The 15,003-nt window shown below is 46.8% G+C and overlaps 1 protein-coding gene across 2 annotated transcripts in view; it reads right to left on the reverse strand.

The window, feature by feature from the left end:
• Nucleotides 1–15,003, reverse strand: part of IMMT (inner membrane mitochondrial protein) — a 472,217-nt gene that overhangs the window by 325,493 nt on the left and 131,721 nt on the right. The window lies entirely within an intron of this gene.

Here is a 15,003-nt window from a genome sequence, read left to right on the forward strand (position 1 = left end):
TGGTAAAGTTTGAGCTATTGGCATTGCTCATGACATTATTTTTGTTAATGTTTTTGATTTTAAAACATTTAAAGAAACGGCATTGTCATGAGCAATGCCAATAGCTCTCACTTTAACAATGCCGAGACCGTTGCATTGTAAATGCTTGTTAGCAATTGAAATCTGACTTAGCTCATTTTCAGTGTCTCTTCCCTCCTGGATGGCTTTAATTAACCCTCCTTCAGCAACAGCGATGTTATTCTGAAGTATTTTCATTTCTTGTTTTGCTTTTTTATTAGCATTCAATGAAAATCGAAGTGTTTCACCTCTGATTCCAGCTTTAAGAGTGTACCAAACGATCTCGATTGGTGCACTACCTATATTTTCTTCTAGGAATCTAGGGATCCACTGGACTGACAGTACGCCTCGTTTGTTAATAATGCTCTTTCAAACGTCCATGTTTTATTATTATGCCTTGTTGGTCTAATTTCAATAGTTAGGAGAAGGGGATTATGGTCGGAGAGTACGCTTGGTAATTTTTCAATAGAACAGCTAGTGGCTAGAATGCTAGAGACCAGAAAATAATCCAACCTTGCATGACGTGCATGTGGATAGGAATAATGCGTAAAACCCAGGTCGTTTGGGTATTGCGCCTGCCAACTATCTAGGAGACCATGAGTTAGGCATAAATTTTTAAGCGCTTGAAAAACTTTTGGCTTTCTGCCTTTATATTCAAAGCCGGACTCCTCTGACCAATCGCTAGGTAAATGTATATTAAAATCCCCACAGATTATTACAGGGAGTGGCCAATGGACAAGTTCATTAGATATGTGATCCAGGACTGCGGGGTCGTCACTAATATTGCTATACATTGTACAAATTGTCATTTTACCTCCATTGAGCATCTGACACTCTGTGATAGCCCAACGACCATATTTATCAGACATTGATCGAGTAAATTGTACCATACCTGCTTTCCTCAGGATAGCGACACCCTTTGTCCTAGTCCCTTGTGTAGTGGCTATAATAAGTTTAAAACCCAATTGGTTAAGCAAATGAATTTGTGACCCCTCAAAATGTGTTTCTTGAACACAGAGAATATTAGCTCCAGATAATTGCAGCCCGATGGCCACTCTTTGTCTTTTTCTCATCATTGAGGCCACAAATATTGATCGTCAAGATTTTTAACTTATCCATACTGCAATTTTTCTTGCTTTAAGAAAAAAAAAGAAAAAAAGTTTACTTGACTTCTCAGTATTGATCTTTTTTTTGCATTTTCTCCCCTTAGTGCCGTTTTCTACGTTAGACATAAAATTTGACAAAAATAACAAGGACCCAGATCTGAGCTTCAACCCCCCCAACCCCACGCCCCCCCTTCCATCACCCACCACTATATAGGCAATCAGGCTCAATCCTGAGCCTGTTATGATGGCGACTGTTTACATCCTCACCCCACCCCCCACGGCTCTCTCTTTTTTTTTCTTTTTTTTTTTTTTTTAGAGTCTTAGCTATAATCATTCCATCCCCTCTCTCTTTTTTTTCCCCCTTTTTTTTTGTGTTTTTTTCCCGCGACTTTCTCCCTCTGCATCTAAAGACGCGGAGATTTCTGAATATCCGCAAAAAAAAAAAAAAAAGAAGATTACCCTTATCCCGAAAAGGCAACTGTAGAGCAGGTCACCGGAAATTAGTGTTACACATCTCAATCTCTACTGCTTGTTCTCATTACCCCCTTTTTTTTCCCTTGTAGTAATTTCCTCTAGCTATTTCTGCGCTTGAATTTCAGAGGTAAAGTACAGGTACTGTCCTTGAAAGTTAACTTTTAATTTAGCAGGATTTTGTAAGAAGACAGTAGCGCCCACTTTCTGAAAGGGCGCAATCAACTGTCTAAGTCGCCATCTCCTCTCAACTGTGGCGTGAGCAAAATGTGGACGAACAAAATATGAAAAGCTCTCCCAGTTCCTTTTCTTGTCAGGTCTTGCGAGTTCAAACACGGATTGACGGAGAAGAAAATTTCCAAAGAAAATTAAGATTGCTCTTGGGCACTGTTGGTCATTTGGGCGCCGTCTTGAAATGTTTGGGGGAAATCTATGCACTCGCTGGATTTCTCTATCCCACTCCCAATGACTCAGTTCAGGTAGAGAGTTCTTTAATAAATTAATTGTAAACCTTCTGATGTCCTCTCCTTCGCTATTCTCCGGAATTCCGAGAAGCCGCAGGTTATTACGGCGCTGCCGATTATCCGCCTCTTCCAGTTTCCACATAACATCGTTCAGAGTACTTTCCTGAAGAGTAGTAGTTATGGTTTCCACCGTGGTTTCCAACAGCTCGGTGCGATTCTCCAATAGACTTAACCTGTCCACAATCTCTGTGCAGGTCTTCCCGACTTTCCTGATCGAGCCTTGTATTTTTTTTTTGAGGCCGCGCGGGCTTGCCGGTTCTCCTGCTTAGATTAGTCTTGAAATAATTTAAGGGACTGTAGGATCATGGATAGGGATGGTTCTACCGGTAAGTCAGAGTCTTTCTGAGCGGACAGACTCGCTGATTGTTTTCTGGGTACTTTTCCGCTCCCACTCCCAGATACACCACTGTCGGGCAATACCTGTGTGTCAGAATAATCCCATTTTAGCTCTCCCGCTCTCTCTTCTTCTTCTGTAACTTTCCGTCTCTGAGGGCCTTTTTTCCCCATCTGAAGGCCGCTTAGTTTTCCTGGGTAGTTTTTTTTCCGCCTCATGTTGGCTACAATAACTTGTAGACGTATCCTCGTCTCGTTCCCCATCGCTGTTAGAGCTTAAAGACACATTTTCTGAATCTCCGGACTCCTCATTTACGGAATAATATTTTTCCTGAAGATCAGGGGAGAGGTAGCCTGCCTCCTGGTTGCTTTCCCCCAACATCTTCTTCCCTTCTTTAGTGGAAGGGGGGGAAAAAGTAGAGATAGGAGCCTCTAGATCTATACCTGTGGTCTTCTCTGCAATGACCACATCAAAGATGTTAATTCTGGTGCAGGCCGCCACCTCCCCTAGTTGCTTGCCCAGCCCCGGTGTATCGAATACAGTTGTATCACCGGTGGATCCCCACGAAATCTGCGTATTATTGATCTCAGGTATTTTGACTAAAGTGATACTGGAGCCTAAAACGTCCGTAACAGGTGACTCAGGATTAAAGGGGGTAGCATTTTCAATTAATTTATCGGATATTTCATTTAAATCTTTTGAGTAGGCTTGTCTTTTTTCAGAATCAATTATATTCTTGGTTGGAAACAAGCTCGTTATAGCTAACTGTTTTTTATTCTGATCCCCTGGGTAGCAGTTTATTGGCCAAGAGTTTTTGTTCATTTCTTGCTTTCCGCCCTTACCAGTTAGATATTCATTTTTGTCTTGTCACCTTTCTTCTTTAATTCAGGTTGTGCAGCTGCGGAGATTACCGGTGCTGTTGAGCGGGTCTTATTTCAAGCTCCACGAGCCGCCATCACACCTACTAACTGCTCTCCGAGTTCTCTGGGCTTCCTGGCGTCTGCGTTGCCTAGCAGCGCCGCTCTTACGTCCGCAATCCCGCTGCCGGCAGCCGCCAGCAGGAGGAGCCGCGCAAGAGACTCCCAGCGCCTCCACCGGTCCGCGTCCTGCGAGTTTCCCGTCAGCGATCGTCGGGTCGCCGACCGAAGGCAGCCTCTGCACCATCCGCCCAGCGAGGGCCAGTCGGAACCTCCTCTGAGCATTACCGGCGTCGCCAGGTAAAAGAACCTTATTGCCTCATTCCTTTTGGGGGATCACCGAGAGAGAGCTGCGGGGGTGGGCTAGCGGAGGACGTCACTCAGCCGCCATCTTGCCAAGCCGTCCGCCAACACCACACTTCCAAACTCGTCAATCAACCCATCAGCAAAGAACTCACCTAGGACCTCAACTCCTCGATCACCAAGGCCCACTTCCACCAGGAATGGCAACATGCCGACGTGAAGTTGTTGAAGAAACCTTCAGCGGACCCGGGAGAACCCAAGAACTACTGACCCATCTCCCTGCTCCCTGGTCAAGGTCATCGGGAAAGCTATCAACATCCAGCTAACTAGACATCTGGAGAACCAGAACCTTCTGGACCCCTCCCAATCCGGCTTCAGAGCAATCCACAGCACTGAGACAGCTCTAATCGTAGCCACGGATGACATCAGAATGCTGCTAGACCACGGAGAAGCATCAGCCTTCAACACTGTATCCCACCACACATTGATCAAGACTCCACCAGGTTGGAATCCAAGGAGCAGCCCCCAAGTAGATCACAGCCTACCTCCCAGGAAGAACACAGAATATCATCTGCCCTCCTTACTCCTCGCACCTTAAGAACATCACCTGCAGTGTACCTCAGGGCTCCCCCCTGGCCAGCATCGTCAGGAGCCACAGACTCAACATCATCTCCTACACAGACGACATCAAACATATCCTCTCCCTGAATAACAACCCAACGACCATCAAACACAAGTTCCAAAGATGCATGAAAGATTTGGCCGCCTGGATGACCAACTCAACACCAACAAGACAGTAGTACCCATCTTAAGGAAATGCAAGGACACCCTCTGGAACAACGAATGGTGGTCACCAGAGCTGCGCCCAAGTCCCGAACCCACCTAACACGACCTCAACCTCTGCATCATCCTCAACAGCTCCATGAAGAAGCAGGTCTGTGCCGTCGCTCCGGCTTGCTTCCTCACCCTTCAAATACTAATAAGGTCTTCGATGGCTCCCACCCAGCACCAGGTGAACTGCCACGCAAGCTCTAGTCATCAGCAGCCTCGACTACAGCAACTCCCTCTACCTAGGAATCACCGCCCAACTCATGAGAAAACTTCAGACCATCTAGAACACAGCAGCCAGACTAACCCTCGACCTCCCCAGACAGATGCACATCTCCCCTCACCTTAGGAAACTCCATTGGCTACCAGTCGCAAAGATAGGCCAGTTTAAGCTGCTCTTCCCACGCTTACAAGGCACTACAAAATCAAGGACTTGCATGACTCAAACTAGAGAATTTCTGCCAACCGACCAGGTAACTCAGTTCCGAATCCCTCTCCCTAGCAGCTACCCAACGCATCCGCCAGGCAAACAGTGGAGGCCGCTCCTTCCGCATGATCCCACAGTTCCCTCACAGGTGGAGCAGCTGCGCTCTACAAATCATGATTAATTTAATACAGACCCCTTAAAGCTGTCATAGCCTTTCACCGACATCAAGTGGGGCTGTACAACTTCTACTGGAGTCGCGTAGTCTCAAATTATAATGTTACACTTTTATATATAAAGCACAATGGTGTCAGTGACATCAGACTGTTTCATTTGTTACCTGTTTCAACAGGGAGTTTGAGCCAACCTTTTTAGGGTTAATTATTCAACATTTTGTAAGTAAAATTGGGTACTTTTCCGTGCAGTGGATCGGCTTTAGGCAATGCTTTCCACATAGAAAACAAATGTAGGTTACAGAACCTGCAACATGAATGTTTGTAGTGTCTAGATGGATCTCATGATTCTGCATCAAGTGACTTAAGTGCCCTTATGTAGTTTAAGTCCATAAGGCAGAGAGAGCCTGCGCTTCAAGGTCAATCTTGCATCAAGAATGGTTCCACTACTCATAATCCCAGCTTTACCAAAAAAAAACCAACAAAAAAAACTTGAGTGGTCGAACAATCATTCTCTGTACAGACTTGCAATTTCTACAACACTTGGCTAGAAAATATAAGGATAATGAACAACCACACAGAATCTAGAATTGCTATAAAGAACTGGCTGCCTATTGAAATATTTTAGCAACGGGCTGAAAATCACAAGAAACCCTGGTTGTATACATAAGCTGCAATGCTATGTCACTTTTTTATTTACATTCCTTCCACTCAATTGGAGCGAACTTCCAGTTATTCATGCAAGCCACCAATGAGCAACTCTATGACGTACACCCTTACATAGCAATGGAGAGGCTACTTACTGGTACGCTTGAAAGCACTTTAGTGCCCAAGGGTTTAAGATAGTTTTACATAAATAACATTACAATACAATACTCTCTGGTTTTTAAGGACTGGGCCCATTTTGCTCTAAATGGACTCTATACAATACTCCTTGTTGGCTTAAATAGGCCACCAGCGGTGGTGGTCCCGATCGCTCCTGGATGGATTTCACGTAATAGTCCCAGTGGCCTACCAGGGCCTGCAAAGAAGTTAGTCCTAAATTAATCCTCAAAGGATGTCACATAGTATTCCACAGTGGCATAACAATGCCTACTCCGTCGCTGCCGCAGCGGAGACACAGAGGAGACTGGATAACCCCCATTTTCCACAACCTACAACAAGTGTGATATATACCCGGTGGAGGTACTTGAACTGAATGAGTCGGTAGCAGGAAGACACCGCCACAGACCGGGGACTAGCCATGGCTTCAGTTCAGTCATCATCCGTGAGGGCCAGCAGATCTGCCTTCCATGCCACTCTAGTTTTGTGTATGGTGATCTTCGTGTGAGTGTTGAGCGTCTGATAGATTTGTCTGATTTTGTGAGCCTCTAAGTCCCTCATCAGCAAGCGGCCCTCTAGCGGGTGGTATTCTGGTAGAGTCTCCAAATGACGAATATGGGGGTCTAGGGCGTGCTGAAGTGGCAACTAGCGATGAAACTGAGATTTATGTAAGTCGTAGTCGGTTTGCTACCGCTGAAAGGACTTAAGGGTAGTGCCCTGCATGATATCCCCAAGCGTAGAGATCCCAATAAGGTCCCATTTACGGAACCCGCACAGAGCGGAAATGGGCCGTAGATACGTGCTCTGCCAGAGGAGAGTGGAGCCTGTCAACCTGCCCCACCATCCCATGGATCCAACTGTGCGTCTCCAGATTTGTACAACTGTCTGGCATGCTGGAGGGAGTGTTTCTAGGGACGTGTTGCTGTACAGGAGGTGCAGCAAGGGGGTACCAGCCATGTCCGCCTGTTTCGACTGCATAGGCCGGATCTGATCGGGACCCATCCCACCATTCATTAAACACCAAAAGGTGAGAGACAGAATAATATGCATGGACGTCTGCTGTTGCAATGCAGCCGCAATAAGTGGATTGTGTGCATGTAAGAAGTGCAACCCAGATCGCTCCCCCGCCATAAAAATCGATTGAGGATCGCATTGAGTTGCATAAACCATGAAGGAGGAATATTATATGGAAAATTCGGAAGTCGATAAAGCAGACGTTGTAAGGACACCATATTAACAAGATAGCGGATTGGCCATGTAGAGATAAAGGCAGCTGTGACCAAACCGTCGTCTCATTGCGGGCAGCCGGAAGTAGTGGGGCGATACTGTGCGCCCATGAGATCGTAGGGCACAGCGAAATAAAGACCCCCAAGTACTTAAAGCCTGTGGTAGCAATGGATAATTGTGAAGCCCACACCGGACTCCTGGATTTGGATGGGTTGGGTTGGGTTGGTGCTCAAGCCAGTGGTTTCCCCAATAATTCTAAGAATCTGGAGGACACGGGCCCAGAGAACCACTGTCATAAAGAAAAGAGCATCATCAATGTAGAGCGCGATTCTGTCCGAATATTCCTGCGTGCAGTCTATCCCCCGGATCAGCGGGTCCTGGCTTACCCACACGCTAGGGGCTTTATGGCTAGGGCAAACAGGAGGGGGAACAGGGGGCATCCCTGTCTCGTGCCCCGACGGATGGAAAAGGGGGCTGACCGAAAGCCTGCTACGCGGACAGATCCATATATAACAGCCGAGTATATGCTATGAACTGAGGCCCCAGGTTTATGGCATTAAGGAGTTTATCTCCCTGAGCTGGACCTACCTATTCAAACGCCTTATCTATGTAGGCCAGCAGAACTGCCGCTGGGCGACAGAGTCTATGAACTCCTGCAATGGGGTTGTGAACTCGCCTACGTGAAGCGCTGTGGCATGAAGCCAGACTGGTCGGGATGAATGAGCATCCAGGAGTTGGCCTAATGGCTAGGGCTTTCGACTTTGAATCTGGGGAACTGGGTTAGAGTCTCGGCAATGACGCTGAACATCCTGTGATTCTGGGCAAATCACTTAATCTCCCCGTGCCTAACAAAAAAAATGAATGTGTCCTCATGTAATGCAACTGGTGCTATGTAAAGCGCTCTGATACCCGATTTGGGTCAAGTTCGCGCTATATAAAACTCTGTAAAATAAATAAAAAATGAGCGGAGGACCTTCCTCAGGAGCTTGGGCTCAAAATTGAGCAACGAGATAGGACGATACAAAGCAGGGTCATCAGGAGGACGGCCAGGCTTGAGGAACAACATGATCTCAGTATGCCGCCAGTCTGTGGGCAGGATACGCTGTTCTAAAGCCTCATGCAGTGCCTCAAACAGATGTGGACCTAAAGTCGTCATATGCGGACGCAGGAAATCGCTTGGAAAGCCTTTCGGACCCGGGCCTTGCTGAGTTAAATGCTCGATCATGCCGCATTTAGTTCGTCTGTCGTAATAGGGCTATCCAGCAAGTCTCGTACATGATCGGAGAGCTTACGGGGAGGAATATCCGATAGAAATTAGTCTATAAGGGACTCCGATATATGCTCCCGCTGTGGATAGAGATTGGAATAAAAGGATGCAAAAGCTTGGACCACCCTTTCGGGGGGGAAAGGCAGAACGCACCGTCTAGGTCCCTCAGGAGAGGTAGCAGGGGCTGACCTAGCCTGGCATAGCATAGCTGATGAAGCATTTTACTGGCCTTATCGCCCCATTGGTAGATCCTATGCTGGGTCGCTAGTGTAGCCTCCTTGGCCTCATCAGTAAGGAGCTGATGGATTTGTTGTTGGATAAGTAGGAGATTACGATGAGAGCTTGGGTCCGACCCTTCTATTAATTGCGTCTCTAATTGGCTTTGACGCACCTCCAGCTCAAGAACCTGAGTCAGGCGTCTGCGTTTCTCGACTGTGCGGAAGCTTATATCTACCCCCTAATCGATTATTGCTCCAAATCGTTATCTGTTCCCCCGCAACCGTGCCAGAGACTATAGTGAATTGCCCACCAGGATCTAACCAATGTTTGGAGATTAGGATCAGCACGCGCCGATGTATTAGGATCCAGTGTAAACCCTGGATTGTACACAGTGGCAAAACCAAATCTACTAAGGCATGGAGCTTTATTGTCCAAGAGATGTTTTTCTTACAACAGGAGCATATCTGTATCGTACCGTTTTGCTAAACGGAGTACCGCCCCTCGCTGGATTTTATTCAGCAGGCCACATACATTCCACGATATAATCTTTAGTTCTCCCAACGGAGAGTTAGGTGTTTGTTGTGTCATCAACCTGTGTTGTAGTCAATGTCTGCAATCACAATATTGTCAGCATGGGACATATCTGTGTATTCGGTGTCAAAAACTGTGCTAACAATAAAAAAAACAACAACTCCCCCACCCACCCTCCCCTCTCCCCCACCCCAATACTTCTGTTGCGGTGAAGGCGTTACTCGGGCCCCGAACCTAAAGCCCTAAGCAGTCCCACCAAAAGAACCCACCCATCCCAACACTGTACAACATAACACTAGATGTCCAGGAGCGTGAACCGCCTAGAACCTGCATGTGTGACCCCAGTTATTGTATTTCCAATCCCAGCAGGTAAAGCCAGCGGCCGTATCATTGGGCTATGTGTCTGTCCGAGTAAGGATCACTCGGTTGTCTCGGCCTGATTGTGTGCCCTCCAGTTGGAGCAAGATCTGTGCCGCCATCTGGACATGCCTCTGTTCTGCCGACTCCTGTGTGAGCCCTGCGAGGAGTCAGAATCTGGTGGTGGTGGCGGCGAGTGTGGTTTGAGGTGCGCCTTCATCGGTCCAGGCAAATACCTCTGCGGGAGAGTCAAAAAGAACGTTTTAGAGTTAAAGATTACTTTCATTCTGGCGGGGTACAGCAGCATATAGGACAAGTTCAGTTCTCCAAGTCTGCGCTTCGCAGCCAGAAAGAATTGGCGTTGTTGCTGTACCAATCTGGTATAGTCAGGGAACATCATGATTTGGTGAGAATTAAAGAGCATTTGGTCTTTATGTGTCCTGGCGAACCAAAGTATGGCATCTCGATCTGTGTAATTGAGCAGTTGGCCAATCACAGGTCTCAATGGCTCTCCTGGCGGTGGCTGCTTGGTCAGGGCGCGGCGGGCCCTCTCGATCACGAAGCAGGGGGACATAGCTTCAGATGGTAGCAAAGATTTAAAACATCCAGTAAGAAAATAGTCCATTGAAGTATGTGGAAGCATATCCCAACTGAAGAGAGTGACACCCTACTGGCACTAGAGGGGAGCTACAGGATGAGGTACCCCACCATTAGGGAGTCCCTTACCAGGAAATATGGTTTGACCCCAGAGAAATATAGGAAGTAGTTTAGGGACAGTGCTAAACTTGCCCTACAGACCTGGATGGAATTTGTGGATTATTTTTTAATGGCACTGGATGATTGGGTGAAGGGCAGTGATGTGAAGGATTACAAAGGGCTGTACAATTTATTCGCAAAAGACCACATGTTTAGTCTTTGTTTTATAGAGCTGCGCCAGCACCTGATTGACAGTAAGCTCTCTGACCCCTGCAAGCTTGCTAAGGAGGCAGACCTCTGGCTCAGCCCCTGAGCCCAAAAGAAGGGTGTTTCAGGCTCCTCGAGACGGATCGGTCCATGTTTAAGGGGGAAGAAAGGGTTCTCATGTCCCTTCTCAAAAGGAGGGAGGTTCTGGAAGGCGGTGGCCCAGGGCTTCCCATTTCAAAACAGCCGCTTTGAGTGTTCCAAGCTAGGACACAAGAAGTGGGGGCACTGTCTGTCCTAAGAAACCATCCACTGATAGTATCTCTACAGGGGAGGCCAATGTGGCCTTAGGAATGACTAGTCCCCAGGGGCAGTTCCCAGACCATGTCACAATCCCCCTAAGCTGGGAGGTGGGATCAGAGGGTGAGTTGGTGATCCTTGAGGGTGGGAGTCATCATTTCCATCAGGTGGACGTGAATGGGGTCCCAATCACTGATCTGAGGGACACTGGGGCTAGCCAAACTATGGTAGTGAAAAAGCTAGTTTCCCCAGAGCAGTACACTGGCCAGGTGTGTTGGGTAACTCCCGCCCATGGGCAGGAGTTAGTCTGTCCTATGGCCCAGTTATCCCTAGAGAGGGTTGGAGGGGTGACCCAGAGTCATAGTTAGTCCCCAGATGCCCACCAACTGTATTCTGGGGAATGAATTACCTCCAGTGTCAGGAGCACTAGGAGGGGTGACTGCCACAGGCACCCTGACAGTTACATTTTCTGGGGGTACTACTCCCAAGCAGAGGTTATAGGACCCCAGATGGAGATGCAGGGAGAGGAAGAGCCCATTCCTGCCTCAATGTGCAGACCCTAGCCTGGATGACCAGTCTCAGGATAACACCACTCAACTGGTAGGAAAGTGGAATGGAAGAAGGGGACAAGCCAGCTGGGGCTACTGACCTGGATGGTCTGGGGCCTGGGTGTTATCACAGACAGGTGTCAGTGGCCTCTGTTGGTTGTTGTCTTGGACAGAATTTTCCTTGTGTTGGGGACAGAATTCAGACCCACGGGGTGGAATGGGTCACATCACTTTGTTGGCCATGGTGGTCCTCTCTGCCTACTGGGATGCATCTTTGAGCAAAGTAAGGTTAGGTGCTGCATAGATGGGGTCCACAGGTGAGGAGAAGTGATTCCCATGGGTCCGTTAAGAGGGCCCTGAGAGTTTAGACAGAGGGCTCCAACTGGTTGCAGAGAGGCCTAGTCTTGGTAAGTACTCCTGCAGTAGTGGGCCATTGTCCTGGTTATAGGCCCTAAGCAGGGAAGACCATCAAGGTATTGATTAGTCTACCCTGGCTTTAGGTTGGGGGGAGGGGGATGTTGGTACTGGCCCTTTTTGCAGGGTTACCCCAAACTTTTCACCTTCCTCTTCTTTTATTTTTGGCTTCATTTTGCTGGCTTTAGGACACTGTGCACTTTGCCACTGCTGACCAGTACTAAAGTGCATGTGCTCTTATCTAAAATGTGATGACAATTGGTTTATCCAGGATAGGCATATTTGGTTCACTTATAGGTCTCTAGTAAAGTGGGATACCATATACCCAGGGTCTGTAACTAAATGCTACTCGTGGCCCTGCAGCACTGATTGTGACGCCCACAGAAGTAGCCTTTCAAACCAGACTCAGGCCTGCCACTGCAGTGCTTGTGGGCCCAATTTACTGCCACCTCGACATGGCATTCCCAACTACTTGCTAAGCCTTAAACTACCCTAAGGTAGGCCCTAGGCAGCCCTTAGGACAGGGTGCTGTGTAAGTAAAAGGTAGGGCAAGTACCTTTTTGTTGTACATGTCCTGGTAGGGACAATCACCCAAATGAGCCTTCACTGGTAACGTAGATCTAGTATTCATCTAGAAATGCCACTTTTAGAAAGTAGACATTTCTTTGCTCTTAGCTCTCTTGTGTTCCTTGCAGCCTGTGTCCAATACACGTCTGGGGTGGGGTAACAGCTACACTTTGTGCACTCCTTCTAGTCAGCACCAAGTACAGGACACTCAGCTGAATCTGCATACTGATGGGTCTTCCTGGGCAAGAGGGAGCAGAAGAGTTGACACATACACCTGAATAGGTAGTGGCCTGGCATCACACAAAACACCTATTTACCCCCCACAAATAGGCTGGCAAACAGAGCTGGGTTGAAAGGAGACTTGTGCAACACAAAGGTTTGCTTTGTAGTCCCCCCCCCCATTTCAAGGATACATTTGGGTAGAGGTTTTGGGTGTATGCCCCACCCCTTTTCACTAGTTCCCTTTGAGATCCTAAGGAGACTGTCAAGAAGAGGAGCTGTGTTACAGGAGGGACTGCCACTTTGCTACCTGCTCTGCTGTGTTGGCCTGCTGCCTCGGACTTGGGAGGTGAGAAGACTGGACCTGTTCTCTACAACCTTTTGCAACCTAAGTAACTCAAAGGGCTTGTTAGCTTGCCCCCTGTTCAGGAAATCACAGGGCCATCTAAGATTTCATTCACACAAACAACTTTAGCTAGTCTCTGCTAATCCGGAGTCTGACTCTGCCTGGCCAGTCCTGGGCCTTTGCAGTGTCGGCAGCCCCTTTTGGGCATCCACATGCATCAACGCTGGGCACTGAACAAGAACAGCAGGGTCTGCCTACTCGAGCGCAGACCATTGTGTTTGTCAACTTCACCAAAGCATCAGCGCCCGAAGGCAGTCCAGCGTGACCCAGCGCAATCTGCACGCATCAAGGAAAGATGGGTGCTTGCCCTCCGAGATTCCAATCACTGCACCATATTCAGCAAGGCGAGACTCGAGCAATGCGGTCCCCGATGGCACCACTGCAATCCCCCCCGAGAAAGATATTGCGCACTCAGGACTTATGAGGTCCCTGCCACCAACCAGCACTCTAACAGGCGGCCCCAAGCGAAAAGAGTAGATCAGTCTCCCGCAAACTTTACATTACATTTTAACTGTAATAACTTTGGAAGCATTGCTTCATGCTGATCTGGGGAGAAAATCTGTTCCTGATCCACGGGCATGGATTGCTGTCATTTCCACAGCAAATGGTGTACCAAATGCGGCTTTCAGAGTGCGAAAAATACTAGTAGACAATAAGCAAATCACGACACCCACTGCTAAAATTATTATTTATAGAACTGTTTTGGAACTAATGAATCAGGTGCTACTATAACTCACTGCAGCGAGATGGTTGAGAATGCTTAGCAATTCAGGGAGTTCAAAGAATACGCTGTAAGCCCAGGTGCTTAGGGTGACCTTAGAATAGATTGGATTAGCTTCTTTGAAGCCTGGATTGAGTTTAACAGAAGAGTATTTATGACAATGTGTATGTGGCATATAAAAGGACACCAAGGCTAAGGATGAGTGTCTAAATTAAAAAGAGAAGAATGTAAGATATATCATAACTGTTTTGAGGGGTCTCTTAGTGATGGGTCCTGATGTTGTATATGCCACACACTACCCATTAGTCAATGCTTTACCCCTGTCAATCGGAGGTGTGAAAGTTGAACTCAGCAGTGACCACACTAGCTTTGTCAAACCATATAAATCCACATACAGCATGGTAATAAACACATGAATTAAGTCACTTTATTTTAGCGGTCATACTCCCATGGCACATCAACAGCAAAGGCTCGTTTACCATATCAGCCTTAAGAGCAGAGACAAAGCTTAATAAAAAAATAATAAAAACAAATATCTTCTGGATTCACTCCACTGGTAACGTAGCTAGTGCCCTTACGCCTCATGCATAGTTAAAATAGACACCTTAAGCTTTTGATTGCCTCATTACACACCATTATTAAAAGATCTAACAGGATATTGCTAAAACCAGACAAAGAGCTGTAAACCTTAAATCACACCCTCTTGACCCTTTTACTATTTGACACTAATTTATCAGATGCATGAAGAACATGAAAAGCAGGGGTTACTGTGGAAAGATGGCGACACGATTTCCTTCAGTTTATACATTTAAACAATCATGTTAAGCCGTTTATTTGTTAACGGATATCCTCAGCCTGGGAGTCAATGCACATCACTCCCGCCCACTTAAGAAATAAATCTGGGACATATTATGAACCACTGAGGTACTACACTCGGAAAAGTCATTCAACACTATCAAGCATATTCTTGCCATCCAATAACAAATATGTAATTCTTCTGCATGGACCATGCTGGTTAATGAAATAAAAAATACTTCTTATATTATCTGCTCCTCTATAGATTATACTATACAAATCATTTGGTCCCAATACACCATTGCCACTAAGATGTCATGACTATTAACGAAAACCTTTATGCCAGAATAGATTAAGGATACATACTTATATAATGCACATACTATGGGAGGAGAGGAAATCTTCTTTCTGAAAGAATATTTTCAAGCCACAATTGATGGCTTAAATTGGTTCAGAAGAATCTTCACCAGACCTTAGTTATTTTTTACTAAAATGTTATCGCCTACCACGTTTAGCAAACAAGAGGACTTTACTCTCAAATGCAAAGAAAACGTTGACTACCCTTACTAGTGA

This window comes from Triturus cristatus, chromosome 2_2 (genome assembly GCF_964204655.1).
Source record: "Triturus cristatus chromosome 2_2, aTriCri1.1, whole genome shotgun sequence".
NCBI classification, from domain to species: domain Eukaryota; kingdom Metazoa; phylum Chordata; class Amphibia; order Caudata; family Salamandridae; genus Triturus; species Triturus cristatus.